Source organism: Phalacrocorax carbo, chromosome 1, assembly GCF_963921805.1.
Source record: "Phalacrocorax carbo chromosome 1, bPhaCar2.1, whole genome shotgun sequence".
Taxonomy (NCBI): Eukaryota; Metazoa; Chordata; class Aves; order Suliformes; family Phalacrocoracidae; genus Phalacrocorax; species Phalacrocorax carbo.
Genome location: NC_087513.1, coordinates 172,778,930 through 172,800,063, shown reverse-complemented (window position 1 = coordinate 172,800,063; position 21,134 = coordinate 172,778,930). Strand labels below are relative to the sequence as shown.

At 41.4% G+C, this 21,134-nt stretch overlaps 1 long non-coding RNA gene across 2 annotated transcripts; it reads left to right on the top strand.

Moving 5' to 3' along the window:
- The first annotated feature begins 1,048 nt into the window (after window positions 1–1,048).
- LOC135311498 (uncharacterized) lies at window positions 1,049–15,337 on the top strand. Of its 2 annotated transcripts, XR_010371118.1 has the most exons (4): window positions 1,049–1,276; window positions 1,577–1,762; window positions 3,992–6,120; window positions 13,365–15,337. It is a non-coding gene; the product is annotated as an uncharacterized LOC135311498 (long non-coding RNA). The 2 variants fall into 2 exon arrangements; XR_010371119.1 differs by lacking the exon at window positions 13,365–15,337 and having other exon boundaries at window positions 1,059–1,413; window positions 3,992–9,884.
- The last annotated feature ends 5,797 nt before the right edge of the window (window positions 15,338–21,134 follow it).

Below are 21,134 nucleotides of genomic sequence, written 5' to 3'. Positions count from 1 at the left end.
GAGAACTCTTCAAAAACCTAAGGGCAAAATGACCTTGAGAAGTTCACATTATTAAGAATTAATTATTACCCTGTGACAGACCCCATTTATCACCATGAAAACCAGATACATTAATTAGAGCACTTCTGGCATCAGGGCAAGCCTGTTCCCTTCATGTTAGATTTTGGTTTAGATTTTGTTCCCAGAGGGAGCACAGGAATTCTTAAACGCACCGAAGAGCAGTTTAAAGATTTTCCACTACGATGAGTTTAAAAGTATTCGGGTTTTTTTGGACCCTGAGTCAAGCTCCATAATAACCACCATAATCAAATAATTATCTTTGCTAGTGACAGACAAAATTAATAATCAGAGTTTTGGTTTTTAACCCTGCCTGTCACCAACAGCGTTGACACTGAGGACCACGGGGTAGCTTAACATTATGTGATGTTGCTGAATGCAGCATATTTTCTGTAGCTTAAAAACATGCCACACTGTGGCAATGCAGAGTAGGCAGCTTTTAAAGTTTGGATTAAATTTAAGTGAAAGTCTCCCGCGACTCATTCAACTTCTGCCATTACCTTATGTATTGTGGTAATGGTGTAATGCAGGGCAGGGATTTAAAAGGACAAGAACATAAATCTTTCTTTGAGATTGATGACATTTTGCTCATTGCCTGTGCGTTAAAGAGGACAGAGGGAGCTTGCTGTGTTGCAATTTCCCACCCTACTCCTAGTAGGGGTACAAAATGAAAAATTTACACTTGGATCAAACCCTGTATTTGTCTCCAGGACAAAACTTCCCATCGGATTAAGACCTGCAAAATTTGGTCCCACAGGGAAGAGCTCAGGAGTCCTCGGTAGCATCCTGAGGAGCCCTTACCACTTTGTTAGCTACAATCAGCTGGGAAGTCCCCACCATCCCTTTGGTCGCATTTTTTTCCTGGATGGGAAAAAAAAAATAATCCGTGCAGATACGATGCCCCAGTGCTCTGTACTCTTAGCTATTCACCCCAAACAGCCTGCCTCTTTAAATGAAGCACCGGCTGGAACACACTATCTGCTTCTCAGAAAGCCGAAGGTGGATGCGTGCCAGGGATTTGTGCAGCTTCCTGGCTTTGCTGATAAAGAAGGGCCACTGTGAGGTAAAACCTCTGCTCTCTCCCAACACGTTTCCCCTGCGGCTGCCCAGAAACAAGGGACCGAGAAGACAAGGAAAACATGGAGACCGCGGCACCACAGCCAACTGCCTGCGCAGGAGGAGGCCTCTGAAGAGTTTGTGCACTTCTGCATTTAGAAATGTGAGCTTTGAGCCCAGGCATTTGCATCAGCGGGTGGAAAGTATGAGAAAGCACATCTAATGCTGAAAGTTAATGATAGCATTTGACCGTGTTAACCAGTAAATGACAAGGCAGGGTCACGGGAGTTAATTATTCAAGTAAGTGACTGCTGAAAGAAATGTTTAAGAAATGCTGGTAGTTTGCACTGACTGCGATGGAAAGTGACTAATCATTTCAAAGTTTAACCTTGACAGCTCTAAGCAGACCCTTCTTGCTCTTTTTTTGGTTTTGTTTTTTAAATCAATATTGTCTACCTTGCAGGCAGAACATGAAAGATTTTGCAGCAAAAAAAAGCCTCAAGCTGACTAGGAAGGCACCTGTGACATGAAGGCGAGAGCTTCAGGAGAGAAGCAATCTGGTTTAGAGGGGTTCAGCTTCGGGAGAAGGGGGCTCTCGCCTCAGCTCCCGACCTCCAGTGAGATGTGGGGCCGCTCTCCTCGCCTCTAGGTACTCGTGTATTCAGGTTATAACCTCTTTGGGGTAAACTCTACCTTATTTGTACAGTGCAACAATCGGGCCCTGCTTGCCACTGAGGTCCCTCGGCAACCCCATGATATAAACACTAATGAAGAGAGACTGCTCATACCTGCGTAGCCCCAACTGAATCCACCACTTAAAAAATTTCATTATTTTTTTGGTGCCCAGATAATTTAAAAAACTCCCAGGCAAAATACAATTACTGCCCTGCCACATCCGCTAAGCTTCTGCAGGACATAGCTGCATAATTTTAAGAGCCAAACATTCCACTAGACCTCTTTGTTTCAACAATCAAATACCAGAGAGGGAGGTAATACTGGCAATGTATTTTTCTTGTTATGTATGCTGAACTGCTTTACAGCTTCTAATATGGATATATGAGTCTACAAGACGAAAAAAAGAGGCAAGTATAAGCTAACATTTTATAACAACAGTACAGCATATATACAGCACTTCTCATCCCAAGCGTACTTATGTCGGACATACAGTTGTCACTTGACCTCTCAGGGGGTGCAGCTACCTCCAGACTGGGACACAGCATGTGTTTAATAAACAATATTTGAGGTTTGGACACAGGCAGGAATCATTTTTTTCCCACATACAGCTCTGGTAAGGATAAAGCTAAAGATGAAAGCACATTTAATGTGGATATGCCTATGAAGATACTGAAACTAAGAGGAGGGCAGACTTGGAGAACCTAAGTATGAAGAATATATTCTAGAGGGTAAAAGTTAAATTTGAGCTGGAAAATGAGAGGGCAACTAAGTGAAAATTATTTTTTCTTGGGGAAAAAAAATGCCTTTGAGGTTATAATCTGGTTATTTAGAAGCCTGGCTTTACCCTTATCTGAAAACCAGAACGCCCAGTGTTATTCGTGCTCATTGATGGGGTGGGCTTTGCGCTGGAATACATCCTTTGTGAATACCTCAAAGGAAAGACTGCAGAATCCTCAGTAGTATTGCCTATGGGAAAAAATTAATTCCTCGAGAGTAATTAATTCTTGATGCTTACCATGAAACCACAGAGGTTGTGGGAGCTTCCTATTCTTCCTGCTCATGTTGTAGGGGTGCTAGAAAGGTTATCTTCCTGGGTTCTCAAAGAGACAAGGAAGTCAGCTCACAAGATAGGTCAACATGTAGGCATGGTCAGCCCTTCATTAAACGTTGCCCTGCATCTGTTGCCCAAAATGGCTCTTCAGCAACAACTCGCAGTCCCCTGGGTATACAATACCGTGAGTTCCCTTGTCGCAAGTTTAAGTCCTTCTGCTCAGGGTGTCATTGTCCCTGGAACTGGAAGAGCTTTCAAATGGTTGGCATGATGTAGAAATGGGCTGGCAACACTGAGTGACAGGCATATGACCCATTCCACCAGAATACATAAGAAGACAGAAGAAAGTCCAGGACCACACTTGTGACTGAATGCCATTTTCTGTATTGTAGGGGAATAGACAGGGATCGGCGACCGGAAGATCACGGGATGTGACGGAAAGATAGACTCCTCCCCATAGGAGTGGCAGGAACAGGAAGCGCAAGAGCTATATAAGCGTGTGACGCAGCTAAATAAACGGACATTTTGTATCCATCATATTGATGTCTGTGCATCACTGTCCCCAGGGTGGGTAGAGCCCTGTGTCCCAGAGACATGCGGCCCAAGATAAGTTCTCCCGTAGAAGTGTACAGCTACACTGTATCAATGGAGTGGTCGCAAATGTCATGGGGAGCCATCAGTGGCCATGAAGGAATCTCAGCCATGAATAGGAAAAGTGAGTGCACTCAATGAGCAGGGCAAGGGTGGTGGGAGGCAGGGGGCATAAGTATAAAGAGAAACTTTCGTGCAACTCATACCTGAGAATAAATATAGAAGAACACGCACAAAAAATTAAAGTTATTATTGCAAACAATCCAGTGGCATGTCAGCCTACATTAAAGGTAAGCTTGTTAGATAAGCCTGTAAATTAAAGATTGCAGAAAGCAGGTTTGGTTTTCAAGTCCCATTGCTCAAGTCAAGAAAAATTTACTCTCCTGCGGTACTTGGACTGAGGCATAGGTCGCGGTAAAGGCAGTGTGGGTGGTTCATACTGTTCGCTTTGCTTTGGCTTGGGAAGCTAGGAAGCCACAACTGTTCTTTGCTTGTAGACTTTTTGTTGCTCTAAGCATGAATGTCCCTTTTGTCCTCTAACAATCCCATTTTTGTGTTTAGGAAGACAATCTTTGACCCTTTCCTGGACTAGGAATGGAAGCCAACTGAAGCAGCAGGATGCTGTTTTCTTCCAAAACTACTTGGTGGTGCTCTCTTTTGATGGCATTGCAGGCATCATGCAAGGCAGGGTGATTTCAAGCTACTTTGCTAATCTGCCTTCATCAACCTATACCAATGGTGATAACCACTACTTAATATGTGTTTCCAATCTTCGCTGCACCGTTCTTGTACTCATTCCCTAGGAATAATTACAGCTGGTGGTTACAGATTTTCAGCTCAACATTATATGTCCCAGAGCAGGCAGAGGGGATGAAGAGGGGCTCTGCACCATCCTCTCTTGATGCCAACCTGCTTATTTTATTGAGTATCTCTACGGGGAAACTTTCAGTCTGTTTTGAGTTTTCCTTCCTTCTGTAAAGCTACTGGTTTTAGATAGTGTGGCAGTGGTACATGCTGTCACATAAGTGTTGGAACTTAGATGTGCCTGAGCAACCTTTATAGTCATTGGACAGGATTCAGGGGCAACAGTCACATATTTACTGCATTTTTAAGGAACTGCGAGGTATCCACAGTTCTGCCTCCCTGTCTAGCCTCCAGCTGCCACTGTGGAAGGGTCTTCTGTGGGTCAGTCCTCGGTCACATCTGCCACCTCCACATGGATCTCCTGGATACCATAAGTGTTCTCAAACAGACTAGATCCTTATCTGCAGACAAATAAATTAAGCTCCTATCTCACATCATCTAGCTCTGTGTATATTTACTGGTAAGAAATAGGTGTCTGTTTATTTCACCTGTCTGAGAATGGGCTGGTGTGTCCCCTGGGGACCCCTGTCCCTAGCCATTGATTTAATAGGAATTTAGGTGAGCAGATGAGGTGTGATGACTTATTTTCAGATGGCTATAGTGAGGTGAAATGAATCCCATCCATACTGGCACATGATTAATGTTGGAACAGTAAGCACCTTGCACTTTGCTCTTAAATGTCATAATAATTTTGGTTAGATTTAATGTGTTTTAAAAAGTGTTCCTGCTTTTATTAAATTGATCCTTGTTAATTATAATCCAATAAATTTTAGAAGAGGCTTTAAAGGGTAATGATTTATGTATCTATGTTCAAAAATCAGAAATATCAGACAGCAAGCCAGCAAACTCCTACTCAATTCAGAACATGCATTTGAGAAGTGATTTCAAATCTCTGTGCAAGTCAAATAGAGGGAGAAGTATGTACAAGACATATTGCTATATTGTGACAAACCATAAAGAAGCTTTCAGCTATATAGCATCTTGACAGGCTGTTCAAAATCAAGTGTTTAACCTCACTCCTTACCTTGATAATCAGGTTTCTCTCTTTGCTTCACACATATATTATGCCATACTTAACACACAAAAGAAAAAAGAATGGTAATATTTTCTTTATTGAGAGCCAACTTTGTCGTGATGCACCCCATCACTCTTCTTGTCTTTTATCATAAGAAAAGCATCCTGTACTTGCTTGTCTAGCAAACAGATCTTTCCTAGCAGTAGTCCTGATATCCAGAATAGGGATTTATGAGGCCAGGAAGCAAAGTGTAGTCTGTCCCCTCAAGAATAACTGCTAGAGTGTTAACCTGCCAAAAAAAAAAAACCCCAACACCAAACCCAAAATCCAACAAAAAAAACACCAACCAAAACCCAAGGAAAAAAACCCCAAACATAACATTTTTTTCTTAAGTCCTGTCTCTCTAAAGATATAGACTTTACTTACTTCCTCCGAGCAGTCAGTGTTCACAATAGTGACACAACCTCACTAATCCATTAATGCTCATAAAACTCCAAAACAGTACTCACAGAGTGTTTATAGACTCAAAAATAGAGGTCAGTGCATGTGCCTGTTATAAACACCACCTTTTTTGCAATGTTCATTCCACAAATTTAGTTATTGATTGCTCAGTCACACCTGGCAGGCTGTGTCCAGTCTTTCTGGACAATAAATACCTACAAGACCTGGTGATTTTCATGCTTTATCTACATCATCTATTTTTCTTAGGTTGCCCTATTCTGATCACTACTCCAACAGCTGCTGCAGTTACTGGATTTCTTCTGGTATATCCCACTCAGCTGCTGTGTCTCAAAAGAATTCTTCTGGTCTGGTGAGGATCCGCCTGTGAGAAGTTAGGAGTGAGGAGATGCAGGGAAATATCTGAAATGTCTAAAAAAATCGAGGAAAAATTGAATTCTACCAGATAAAATGAAAATAACTGTGCAAATTTAGCTCTGAATTATCATAATTCTCTTAGTGCATTATTGGTATTTCACAGCTCGTTACAAAAATGCCTCAGACAGGGCACTGTGAGGAAATGAATGGTGATACTTGTCCATAATGTCTTGGACTTTTTTTAGAAAGATGCATGTCACAGGCATAGGCAGCGTGTGCAGTGTTTGCATCAGTGCTGGTGGCTGCATGCTACCAATAAAACTTTCACGGGTTAGAAATGGTCTGAGGTGGTTTCTGGTATTGTTTTTCCTAGTTAGGGAAATACAGGACCTGGGACTACTTCCACTGACTAAAATGACAGCAAGAATCAGGAAAAAAATAAGCTGACAGACACAATGATTCTCACGATTATAATTCCTCTCAGAATCAGTTTTCTGTTGTCCTGCACCTAAGACCAAGGTGTAGCTTATGTATATAATGAAAAGCAGGAAGAAACAGGTGAAACTTTTGGGTTAATTACATGCTGAATGTGTCAACTGCAGATATCTATAACAAATATATTAATATTAAATATCATATATGTAATATTATATATACACTGCTACACATTGGTTTTGACTGTGTAATTCTTCAGCATTTCTCTAGATCAATTGTCCTCAAATCACTGTATTTCTGAGTAGATCCCTGGCTTTATGGCCAAATTAAGTGAAGGCATAATAAGTGTAACAGAGGAAAGTGATTTTTTTACTTCAGTTGATCACCAATTTATACCAGTACTCTATGCTCTATTTGTTAAAAAAAAAAAGTCTAAAAATAGCCATTACTAGCAATAGGAACTTTGGATGAGGGGACCAGCTTAAAGAAAATCTGAAAATGAATGTGTCTTTTGAAAGCACCTATGCTATTCAAAGGTCAGGTACATGCTGCTCTTTCCTTGCTTCTTAATAACAAAGCAGTAAGCTTGTTTCATGGTAACAATAATAGCCACTGTGCCAAATCCAATCCAGCACTCTACGTACAGCGATACTGACATCTGACGATATTTGTGACAAATTATTATGGTCTTCCATCATCAAAGTGCAGTAAAAATCCAAGGCTGCAGTAAAAATTAATCTGGCCAAGACACTGGCCTATAGTTATTCCACCACCGCCCCGCCCCCCTCCCCCCCCCCCCCCCGCAAAATTGATGTATGCAAGTCATCAGACATGACTTTGTGTGGGTATTAGATGTACATAAAGCTTGCGGAGAGAAACAGGGGGTTGCTACAAAATACTCAGAAACCAACTACTTAAAGTGCACCTTTTTACACCTCCTGTGTCATTGCAGACAGTACCACAAGTAAGTGACCTAGCAATATCTAGGATGTTTTGAAAACCTCCCACCAGTGAGCTGGCAACAACATTTCACCTTTCATACGGAGACTACTGATTCAAAGTCTGGCCTGAGTTAATCTGACCAAGAAAATTATTCTAATTTAATTGCTGATTTGAAATAACTCAGTAGTTTTAGTGAAACCCTATGTATGAAAGTCTTCATCACATAACCACAGCCATCCCTACCATTCCCCCGGATCCTCAGAAAATGTGAAGGAACTGAATACCTAGAAGAAGAAACTGGTCATTGGCATCAAGCTAGGGCAAAACTAGGGACACTGTGTGGTGCTGCTGGTGGCAGGGCAGTGTAAGGTGTATCTCCTGTCAAGGGAAGAATTTTCTCTGAGACTTATCAAATGGACTAATACTACATTCATTCAGTAAAATACTGATTTGGAGGTCAAAAAAAGTACTGTCTCCGGCTAAGGAGAGGAATATAAATATAAACATAAAGGGATGTAAACTATATCCTTGGCTTTTGCCTCGTTTGCTTAATCGCTTTTGTATTCTCGGTTTGTAGAGCATCTGTATAACCCATACATGGCAATAATTTCATGCACAAACTTTAGTATGCACAGTGCTGCAGAAGTTGAACAAACCTTGTCAATCACAGAACACAGGAAAACCTGTTGGTGGAACAAATTTGCTGCATGCTTTAACTGCAGTCAAAGAGGCCTAGCTTCCCCTGCATTGTCATGGTTTCTTGTTCAACTAGAATTTCTTCCATACATCTGAAATTTGCTCCAGGTTATGATGTTTTGTGGTCCATCACAACATGGCATATTAACAATTGATACTATATAATCCACGATGAAAATATGCCCTTAATGCTCCATGACAAACGGAAAGAACTTCAGTATCTTATTTAAAACAGTAGAGGGGAAATGGAATACAGCCCAGCTCTGTAGTTTAAATTGATCCTTTCTGTTAAAGAGAAAGGGGTATACAAGTAAGAGGTACCTGAAACTTAGATTATTCATACGAGGGAGTCAATGGCTTAAGCTTTTCTGAGTTGGCTTGCCCATTTTTTTAACTGCTTCCTATCCACTATTACCTATTACCTATTTCTGTAATAAATGTGACAGTATAATTTTGGATATGCTTTCATGATATTAAAATAGGCATTCTGGAAAACTCGGTTAGCATTTCAGTATGACACTTCTATAGAATTAGAAAAACAGAAGACTTTACCCTTTTGAAATCAACGAAAACAGTCCTTTGACTACTCGAGACTGCAGTTGCACCATTTAAAAATTTTCTTTTAACATTCCACAGCACGATAGATGCAGTGCAAGCACAAAGAAAAGTGTATGGTCTCTACTCCAAACAGCAAGCATTGACAATGAGAAAATTTTCTGTTATAGTCTACAAACTAGTTTCAAACTCTATAGCCATGTGGTTTTTAATAAATTCTATAGGCTTTTAAAATGTTATCCACAGATTCTCTCACTTTGATTACTTTTAAAAATCTATCATCCGTTTCCAGAGACCTACTTATTAGTATTAACATTATAGCGTTAATACTTTTTGGTTCAGACTTGTTTTTAAGTAGTACAGTGTGACAGTACTGCAGGAGAATAATTAATTATAATTTTAAATATATCCAAATATTTTGAAAAAGAAATAAATGGATGTGATTACTGCATATGATCTACTTAATGCACATGTAAGTAGATATTTAAATATTTTGCATTTGCAACTGGAATTGAGCCTTTTTATCCTACCTGCAGCTGGGCTACAAACTGAGTGGATAAATAACAGGTGTTCTGGTTTCAGTGACTTATTTCTCAGCTTCCTCAGGGACAGTTAAGCCACTAAATATTTCTCGCATGTACCTTACAACATAAGAGCCTCAAATCAAAACCCTGTCATTGTGGGATGCCTCATGTTGAGATTAACCATTCCCTTATTTGAAGATTTTTCTTCTGGATCAGTGTCTGGCTGTTCTGGAACGGCCAATGTTCATGGCTGATTCTAAACAAGCACAAAACCCTCCTGATTTTCTTTCACCAAAATTTGACTTGGTTTTCCTGATGCTGCACAATGCATTTTAATTAAAAGGTTTTAAGGAGCTGAAGTGAGATAGAACCTGGAAGCTATTCTACATTCTTCTGTGCCTTTCAGTTCTTCCCTCTCCTTCCCTCCTCTCCTTCTACCATGTCCAAGACAGACTGCACTGCATCAGTGCGGTGGCAGATGACCAACAGTGCTACATTTAGCTGTTTGTAATAAACATGCCCTGAATGATGGGAAATATTTCCACCTTGGGAACTAAGTATGATGCACTTTTTCTTTCCCCCTGCTTGAATGTGCAAGAGACAGGGACTGAGAATCAACCTCACGAATCTTGCATGACTCCGCGAAACATTACTGTTAAAAATAATTGTCACTGGTAAAGCTGGGATTATTTGTACTCACATAAATTCACCTTTGCTGCCTGAAGCTTTAATTATTGCATTTTGAGGCAGACTTTTTTGGTATAGTAATAGCTGAAGACATTTCAAGATCATCATTAGGTGGAAGACATAATATTGACTGAGGACCAAGACCAACTTAAAATCAATATGACACATGGATACTTCATGGGACCAAAAAGGTAACTGTAAGAGAATATTTCTCACTGAGTAGGTATATTCTATATGGTTTTGGTCACTACGATGTTGAAATTGTTATCACAACCCCCTAACGAAAAGACAGAAATATTGCCCCTAAAGTTTGTAGAAGACTCAAAGATTAGGCGAGTGACCAGTCAGTATCATGGAGAACTTTGTACAGCTTGGAAAATAGTTTAATAAAACTACTTGTATTTCAACATGGTGACAGGAAAACTCATTCATCTACAAATAATGGGGGAAGAAATGAATCTGAAGAAGCTTGTGAGAAATAAATCAGGTGAACAGGTTCTCCCATGGTAGTGCAATGCTTATATGTAACCCAGGAATTTTGTACTCAGAAAGCGTAGGAAGGCTACATATGGCTGTGTTTCATCCTGATGGAATAGTAAGCCCAGCTCTGATGTCTACAATTTTGTATGGATTTTGAAAAAGCAGACATTTCAGACAAGGTCCTCAAGGATAATTAAATTGGAAAGTCTTCTTCATGGAACTCATGGAATAAACTACTTAAGGCATTGAAGACAAGAGGTGACAAATTGCCTAAGTACCTACCTGAAGAACAGGATCTCAGTAATAATGGGGTCTTTGATCTCATGAATAAAAGTGTGACATGTTCTGAGGGTTCAAAAGGGCTGTTTTCACTGATCTCAAAAGGGCAAGGTTTTCTGTTCCACTGGAGTGGCAGAGATATGGTCAGAATTAAAAATGATAGGACTGAAATTTCATCAGTGTTGGGGCCTTCAAGAAAAGGCTTCCATCCCTTATGACGACTGATAATTTCCATGCTTGAGGTGGCTGATTGTGGTGAGGACATAGTTCTTTCAACTGCGAAAGGGAAAAGCCTTATGAATAGGCTATTATATTGGAACTCAGACCCTTCCTACAGAAGCACAGTTAGAGCACCTCAGCTGGATGCTAAAATGGATTAATTCATAGTAACTTCTGAAGTTAGACCACTCAAAGAAACCAAAATGAGAATGAGGCCTTGAAACATAAAATGCTTAGATTTGTCATGTTCACCAAGTTTCCAGTGGAGCAACGAGCCCGACTGAAGGGTTTCTTTGTGTTAGTCAGAAGTGTCAGGTCGAGATGGCAGTCCAGTGTCCATCATGCATGTGCGAGGCCACAGGCCAGGTGCAAAGTCAATCCAGGATGGCCAAGGAACAAGTCAGGCCCAGGTGGGCAGTGGGACACCTCCATCATGGCTCAGGGCAGGGCTGGGTGCCCAGGGCTGAGCTGAAATGGGGCCCTTGGGCCATGGGCAGGGTGTAAGGGGAGGCCCCAGGCGAGGCTGCCTGATGCCAGTAAGGTCCTTTGGGGCCTGGATGGCAGCCTCATAAAGCTCAGCAATTAACATTTGGTTTCGTTTATACCAGAGACCTTATCAGGAAAGATGTCCTCAGCATGATGGCATTTTCTGGTAAGATTGCTAATCTGCTTTTCTTACTACCATTCGTGAAAAGGGGTCACCCATCCTTTCACAGTATATATGAACAGTGATGTTCTGATACAAGCACGACATTGTCTTCTGAGACCATTATTCCCTGATGCAGAGCATCAGTTTATGAAGTGATGGCAGCTCTTGGGTCATGAGATCATATCAGGCTTTTTATCCTGCTGTACTCCTTTCTTTATACAGCAGACATCAGGTTTTGGTAGTTTTCAGCATCTTGTCAAGTAAAATGTCAATGGATGACAACCTAAATTTAATCATCACCCTTCTGTAATTTAATCTAAATACAGATCAGTCTGGTTCTGCAGGTTATTTTACAGTGCTTTGTTATTTAGACATTGTTTTCTAACAACACTTTAGATTTGAGATAACAAGGATTGGCAGTTACATGCCTCTGCTCCCCACAAAATTCTTTATCTACTGATTTTTGTGGCTTAAGTTTCCTTCTTTCTACACCAGAAAATAATTTGTTACACCTAATTGCCTACTTAGTTGCAATATTTTCTAGTAAAGCTATCTTAAAGTGAGAATAGCAAGGTAGGACAAATATTAGTCTTCTTCAGCCAGTATAAACAAACCTATGCCTACCTTGCTCCAGGGGTCCAACAATTTCTGTGGTGCCAATACGAGCTCTTTCATTTGCCTTGGCCTGTATTTTTGGCATATGCAACAAACTTCAAAATACTTCCTTTTAATTTCTTATATTTCCAATGCCTAAGTTCCCTTTTTGTAGCTTTTGAAATACTTTTTGTGCAAGATCTTGGAAACATTATTTTAGTGTATTTAGAGAAAATCTCATCTAGTATTGTGAGGACCGTCCATAAATCAATAGCAATAGCTGGGAACATGCTGTTATTATATCATTATTATTTTATATTTTTATTTTAGAAATCGTATTACAACAGTAGTATTAGTACTTTCCTTAGTAACTCACCCCCACCAGTATTGCATCTGAGATCAGACAGTTTGATATTTTTTCTTTATCAGGTCAACAGACACGTAGACTGCCTTTAGACTTTGCTCTTTTGCACATTTGCCAAACATCCATGCCAGGGTTGTCTGACCTTCTGTATCAGGGTACCTGATACCTGTCCTGGAAACCTCTGCAGTTTGCTCTCTCACACTACTCTTCTGTGTCTCATGGATGCATTCGCAGCTCACAGGACTAAATATCTGGTAATGCATAAATGCATTTCGGAAATGTTGAAAATACTTTTGTGACCAGATGAAATTGCTAGTTGCAGAGCTCCGCTATTGAGAATATACCAACCAATGCATTTTTCCCCAGATGAGAATTCAATCTAAAATCATGTATGTATAGCTGAAGAAAAGGTGTATCTGTTCTCTGAGGTGTAGAAAGGGCATTTGAAGTGCTTTTGGCAATGGCAAGAAGCGGTTTATGGTTAGCTTCCACCCACACCTCATAAATAACATTCTCACTAATAAAGACAAAAACTTTCTACACCTAATTACTAAAGCCAAAGAGTTCCTCTCCATTTGTTCTCATCACCATTCTGCATTTGTTAACCTCTCTGAGGCAGTGATCTCTAGTTTTGACAATACAGTTATGAGAAACATGAAAAAAAAAAAGTACTTTCTGGCTTGTTAAGGCAGGTAGGTTATGGCCTCGGCTGTACTTTCATTTCCCTGTACGTATGGTTAGGTTAGCTTCTTAATGAGGTATGCTATTTCCACCATATGAAATTTACATTTTTGTTTCTTTTTATTTTATTCCAGAAGCCCTGACTCTTTACAAAGCTGCCAGGAGCCGCTTGTCAACCTATTGTTTTTCTCACATCAAAATTTCATCTATGTATACCTTAACAACATCTACACTGTCAGAAAGGTGTATTTTCATCTGAAACATCTGTTAAAACCAACTCGGTGATCCTCAAAAACAGTGTTTCCCAATAGGGACGAAAATGGTCAAAAACCTTTATTTTTTTACATCAAGTGCAGAAAATATTTCTGGCTCTTCTCTGCAGAAACGTACACCCCAGTGTGTGGTGGAAAACGTTCCCACTTTACAGGTTTCATTGTTTTGGACCTATAGAGAAATGAAAGATTCCACTGTTCTTTCCACTGTGCTTCTGGCTCTGGCCAGGAAGTTGCACCCAAGCTACCTGTTGTTTCATTTGCTTTCCTCCTGCAGAGCAGTAACTCCGTCCTGTTCCAGAGCAGTTTCTGACTGAGGATGAAGGGTCTTCTCCCAGGAACTTGAACCTGAGGGCGTAGGAGAGTGGCAAAAGGAAGGCAATGTGGTTTTCTCACTTATGTTCTGAAACCCACAGAGATCTTCCAAAGTCTTTGGAAGACCTACTCCAATGCTTTTGTCCTTTTCTTTCCAACCTAGTCTCCGTATGAATGTTAAGTCCTACATCTTAATCGTGTTGCTCATTTAAGGTACCCCTTCACTTAGCCCCTCAGTCCCGTAACTCAGCCTTTCAACTTCCCTTCTCGCGTGAAAGGCAAAATCTCTAAAAGTACAGAACTATCTTGGAGGGCTTAAGACTTTGACAGATAAAATCCAGCAAATCTCGCTGCAGTTGTTGGAAAGTTTTCTCGTGTCTCCATTATCGTCATCAGCGCAGGGCTGGCACAAGGGGACGTGTGCTTGTGCCTCTGCTGCGCTAACGCGAAGGCTGACAGCCAGCCTTAAATCACCAGCGAAAGTGGGCTTGAATAAGATACAATTCCTGTACTGAAGTAGATTGTGCATGGGCATACATTTCCTCCTGTCAATTCTGCTAAAGGGTGATAACCTCTTACAAAGCGACCATAACAAACAGCTGCGAAGCAGTAACATCTTAAAGCACCTGCACTGCTTGCCAAGCGAAGTTGAATGAAAGCTCTTAAATCAGTCACGAGTGCTTACGCTTCCATTTTTCGATTTTATTCTTGGTTTAAAAACATATCACTCCTATTTTTCATTTTTAGATGGAGTAATATTTTCCTCAAATTTCTACAGTTATTCCATGGTCAGCGTCCTCTAACAACGTTAACTGAAAAGAATTAAAACCATGAAATGATTCTGAGCCAGCTCCTGTCAGAAGTAAAGTTAATTTTTGACTCTTCTTTGTTCCAGGCACTACTTGTCAATGGAGCTTTAACTTTTTGCTGGCTGGTCTGTTTCTCCCTACGGGAGCTTTTTAGTTCATTTTATTGCTGATACCATGTGTGATTCGGTAGTTACTCAGCACCAAATGCTTTGCCAGAGTTCTGCTTCATTCAGCATCTGAATTTTAACTGTTCAGCATTTGCCACAATCCTCTGTACAGTTTCTGTGACCAGTGGCCCAACTGGATCATGCGTAAGAACCTTTTAAAATACAGTTCCCACATTTTTCACCTCATAGCGTCTGCATTCACTGACAAACTTTCTGAAAACTATCATGTCGCAACGGTAAAAGTGAAACTAGAATTCGACTTACCACTTTTCTGAGTTACCTTTGACATGTTGTAAATTGTGGAGCTTTTTTTATTATTATTTCTTGATTTCAGGAGGCAGGGACTTACGCTTTTGGAGGACTGAAGTATAAGTTCTGTTGACAAGCACTGTGTAGATCCAAGGGCTCATGAGTTACTGCATGGTAACAGCTGAGATGCTCCTAGGCAGGCACTGATATATTAATATTGGTTTCTTGTCAAATGTGTTCCCCCAAGTGTAATTATGCACAGAACGTGCATACATTAAACCCCTTTCAACCACTACGTTTAGCCTCCTCAGCTCTTGTGAACAGACATGCAAAAAAAACTCCAACACTTTTTCCCCACTCTTCAAAAGCCCCCATGTCTTTGCTTCCCACCTTTACAGAAAATCAATCTTTGGCAGCTGTCTCGTGTTTTTGCTATGTTCCTGATTTCCCTCTGTTTTTGGCATTGCCAGCATATTCTGCAATATGCTGCAGTGCCCTTAATAACATTTTGGAACAGCCTCACTACAAATGCCAGTTCACAGAGGACTGAATTAGCATGCATCATCCACACTGTGTACAGTTATGAGTTTTGAGCCTTTCCAGTATTTTATTGTTGGTATTTCTTTTCAGATGGGTTATACTCATGTGAGGAATGTCCCAATTTTGTGACGATTCACTTTTTTGTTTTGCTCTTACATACTTTGGCTGAAACATTGCTGACGGCACAAAAAATTCTGCATTTCTTGACTGACCAGGCGTATCATTATGGTTATTATTTTAGTTCAGTTTTGTGTTCCATTATTAATAAGTGTATTTGCCATATACAGGTTGGCTATCCCTGTTCTTTGGCTCAATACCAATCATTTTCAGAGGCTGAAACTGGATTCTGAGCCTCCAGCTACCCAGATAAAAATAGGATCTGTAATTTGTCACAGGTGTTTGCTGGAACAATTCCAGCAATGAACAAAACCCTAAAAATTGCAGGACAACATTAGATTTACCTGAATCATAGAATCATAGTATCGTTAAGGTTGGAAAAGACCCTTAAGATCATTGAGTCCAACCGCTAACCTATCACTGCCAAGTCTACCACTAAACCATATCCTCAAGCACCACATCTACACATTTTTCTTTTAAATACCTCCAGGGATGGAGACTCAGCCACCTCCCTGGGCAGCCGGTTCCACTGTTTGACAACCCTTTCAGTGAAGAAGTTTTTCCTACTATCCAACCTAAACTTCCCCTGTCGCAGCTTGAGGCCATTTCCTCTCGTCCTATCGCTTGTTACTAGGACATAGTGGGGACTCCCTCTACCACTGCCTGGGATCTGTTTCTAGAGTACTACGGTTTGTGGCCTTGTGTAGCCACCTATGTTGACTTCTAGATGTCATCTGATGTTGATGTGTAATCATATCTTCACCTACCCTTGAGAATTTTGAAATCAGGTTTTAAAAATGTATTCCTTCCTCACATTATGCAAGTTGTATTAGGAGCATTATACCAGGTGACAAAGACTCATGGATTCGCAGAATCGGGTAGGCTGGAAGGCACCTCTGGGAGACATCCCATCCATCCCCCTGCTTAGGCAGGGCTAATCAGATCAGGTTGATCACATCTGTGTCCAGTCAAGTCTTGAACACCTTCAAGGATGGAGTGTGTCCCCTAACAGTGTCTCTGGGTCTCTTCCAATACTGGATCAGACTCATGGCAAGAAAAAAATCTCACATCTAACTGAAATCTCCCATGTTCCCCCTTGTAGCCACTGCCTCTCATCCAGTTGCTGTGCACCTCCAGGAAGAGTCTGTCTCTGTCTTCTCTACGTCCTCTGATCAGGTAGTTGCAGACACAACTTTTAGTTGCAGATCTCCCCTTAGATCGCGCTTTTCCAGACTAAACAAGAGTCCAGCACTTGCAGCCTTTCCTCATAGATCATATGCTTCAGCTCCAGGGCAGCTTACTGGCCTCCTCAGGACTCAGTCCAGTATGTCCATGTCTTTCATGTACTGGAGACCCCCAAACTGGACACGCTATTCCAGATGCAGTCTCATAAGCGCTAGATAGAGGAGGATCACCTCCCTGAACCTGCTGGCTGCAGTCTTGCTAATACAGCCCAGGATGCTGGTGGCTTTCCCTGCCACAAGGTCAGATTGCTGGCTCATGTTAAACTTCTTGTCCTTCAGGATCACCAGGTCCTTTTCAGAAAATCTGTTTCCCAGACAGCCGACCCACAGCCTGCATTGTTGCATGAGTTTATTCCACCCCAGACACACTTTGTATTTGCCTTTGCTGAAATTAATGAAATTCCTGTCAGCCCATTTCTCCAGCTTGTCAAAGTCCCTCTGAATAGCAGCCCTGCCCTCCAGTGTGTTGACTGCTTCCCCCCAGTTTGTGTCATCTACAAAGTTGTTGAGAATGCAGTCTATCCCACCAGCCAGGCCATCCATGAGGAGATTAAACACTGCTGGTCCCACTATTGATCACTGAGGGACACCCCTAGTTACTGGCCAACATACAAGTCACTTTGTGTCATTGATCACAACTTTTTGAACCCAACAGCACAGCCAATTTTCCACTCACCTTATCATTCATTTATCTAGCCTGTATCTCACCAGTTTGGTGATAAGATGACTTTGGGAGATTGTGTCAAAGGCTTGCTAAGGTCAAGGTATACAACACACACTGCCCTCCCCTTGTGCACATCATCATCATAGAAAAGAAATGAGGTTGGTCAGGCATGGTTTGCCCTTGATAAACCCATGCTGGTTGCTCGCAACCACATTCTTGTCCTTCATATGTTTAGAAATGGTTTCCAGGAGGATTTGCTCCATAACTCTCTCAGAGACTGAGGTGAGGCTAACCACTCTGTAGTTACGTAGATGCTCCTTCTTGCCCTTCCTGAGGATGGGTGCAAGTTTTGCCTTTTTGTAATCATCAGTAGCCTCTCCCCTTTGAAATTGCCATGACCTTTCAAAAGTGTTAGCAGCACCACAGTGACATTAGTCAGTTCCTCCAGCACCCTCGGTTGCATCCCATCTGGTCCCATGTGAACGTCTAAGTGGGTTAAATGCTCCTCAATTCTATTTTCTTCTACTGTGGGTACTGCTTCACACCTGCAGGCTGCTAGGAAGCTCAGGGGCCTGGGAGGCCAGACCTTACCAATGAAAACTGAGGAAGAAAATGCATTAAATACCTGAGTCTTTTCCATGTCCCTTGTCACAGGATTCCCTGCCCCACTGAGCAATGAGCCCACATTCTCATTAGTCTTCTTTCTGCTACTGGTGTACTTACAGAATCCTTTCTTGTTGCCCTTTGCCTCCCTTTCTAGTTTCAACTTGAGTTGCACTTTGGCTTTCCTGACTGTATTCCTACATGCTTGAGCAGCGTCTGTTCATTTCTCCCAAGTAGTCTGTCCCTGCTTCCACCTTCTGTCTACTTCTTGTGTTTGAGCTCAGGCAGGAGCTCCATGTTCATCCATACTGGCCTTCTGCCATGCTTGCTCAACTTTCTGAACATTGTGCACTGTTCTTGTGCTCTGAGGAGGCTGTCCTTGAAGATCAGCCAGCTCTCCTGGGGCCTTTTGCCCTGCAGCACAGTTTCCCATGAAAGCCTTTCCTGAACAGACCTAAATCTGCTCTTCTGTAGTCCACGGCTATAATTCTACTGTTTATCTTGCTCACTTCTCTCAGGTCCTTAAACACCAGTCTCCCAGTTGCTGCAGCCAAAGCTACCCTCAACCTTCAGATCTTCAATCAGTTCTTCCTTGTTTTTTTGAATAGCAGGTCCAACATCTTGTTGGTTCATTGATCACCTGCTTCAAGAAACAGTTTTCAGTACAGTCCAGAAATCTCATGGATTGCTTGCGTCTGTCCACATTGCCCTTCCAGCACATACTAGGGTGGTCAGAGTCATCTATGCTCACCAGGGTCTGTGACTTTCAAGCTTTATCCAGCTGCCCAAAGAAGGATTCATCTACCTTCGCTTCTTGATCAAGTTGTCTGTAGGGATATCTACTACAACACTGCCTGTGTTGTAGGTCCATCCCCTGATCCTTACTGTGGTGGAGACATAGAGTTCAGCAGGTCTGGGAGCAGATGTCTGAGCTTTTGTGGTACTGGGGGGAAATGGTAGGCCATTAGCATGGTACCATGTGCCAGAGCACTTCATTGAGAAGCTGTCAGCATTATCACCACTCCATCATTGATTCGTGCTGGCAGGCACCACGTGAGATGGAAAACAGAGGCTATACAGTAGCAGTGAAATTAGCACTGGTGGGACTCAGCTCCAGACTATGACATCTAAATATAAGTGTGTAGTTTTATACGTGAGGTCAGTGTCTAATCTCAAGGTATGAACAGGGTCTTATCTGCAGCTTGGTGCTCCTCACTTCAAGGTAAGGCAGCTGAAATACAGCTGTGGAGATAGGCTACGTTTCATCAGTGCGAAATGGAAAAGATCCCTACAGCTGCAAGATGATAACTAACAAAATGCTCACTGTAGAGCAGTAAGCATTTGAGAATCCAAAAGAAGCAGCTACAGAGAGGCTTCCTGGAAAAAGTCCCACGAGAGGCGGGTACCTCTACAAAGGGGAGAGTTTGCACTGAGCTGGGGGCCACCTGAGGCCTGCCAAGGGTAGAGCTGGTTTGATACCACACACACTGCTGTAGCAAACTAACTGAAGCCATTCAGGATGATTCAGGAATTTAAGTCTATACATAGAACATTGCAGAGAGATTTAAAATCTAATGGCAAAAAAGGCCTTTACTATCAATAATGGATATGGATCTAAGTTTCTGTTCTGAAGCTCAGTAGTACTTATACCTACAGGTACAACAATTTAAGATGATATATGTATCGCTATGTTGCACTATCTTTTATTGCAGGAGAAGTGAATTCCCATGTTTTGAAATTTCTTTAAAAAATGTTTACATTCTCCAGAATGTTAAACAATAATATTAAAGTTTCAGACAGTAATTCTCTTTCAGGTAAGTGCCACAGGCCTAAATACAACACGTTTTTTTCTCTCTCAGGGGTCGGTCAGTCAAGATTTTATGGGTCAGATATTAATTCCTTAATACTGTTTTTTTTCTTTTTACTCCAAACCTATGTGTATTTGTTTGTTCTTCTGCCTCAGACACCTCCTTGTTACATAAGGCAGGAAAAAACTTGGCACAGCTGGTGTTTTTTGTTATCTCTCTGTTTAGTCTCTCTGCTCCTTCATTGTTTATAGTTGCTTATGTGGGCTCTCTTCTTTAACTCTTACAACACCTGGTCAACCTCCAGTTACCTGCCCAGCTCCTTGGCCTTTACTTCTGCTTGCTGTTGGCTTCAATCAGCAAGACCGCTGCTTTCTCCTAATATTATTTCACTAACCCCATGAAATCTATGCTCAGCTTATCAAGGGTGATAAATGCTTCTCACTGTCTATATGTTGCTGTCAGAACAACTGCTGCTGGGCATTCATGTAAACCTGCTGGTCTTGTTCTCACCTTCTGGCAGCCTGACTGAATCCAGGCCTTTTCTTATCCTTTTCCTTGATTATTCAGGAGTTGGCTTTTTGGTGATGCTGGCTGCCCACAGTCCTCACAATTTCAGCTTAAAGTTCTGATCGTTCAGGTATTTTGGAAGTCAGGATACTCATCCTACAATTCATAATTCCTCCAGCCAACACAGGGCATGCGTATATGTGCATGGAAGTAAGCCCTTTAAAACAAAGAGAGGTTTGAATGTAAAGGGAACTACATTTTTAGGTACACTGCTATATCTGTTACAACAACAGAAATTATTTTCATGGTTGATTATCACAAAAGCTAGCAAGTGCTCTCCCTAATGGAATCCACAGTAATGTTATTTCTGAAGTACACTTTTGCAAAATTTCATGATCCAGTATATGACAGTTACTACAAGCAACTGTAAAATATGAAGCTCTTTCACAAAAACCCATACTGGTACAAAATGACATTCAATCTACTGTATGTACTGTAAAATCACCCTTTGTGATTGTGGATAATAACAGGGTTTTACTGCACAGGTGGTTTATACTGTCAACAAGAACTCGTGATAAAACCACAACATCAAGAGCAGGCTGACGTTAG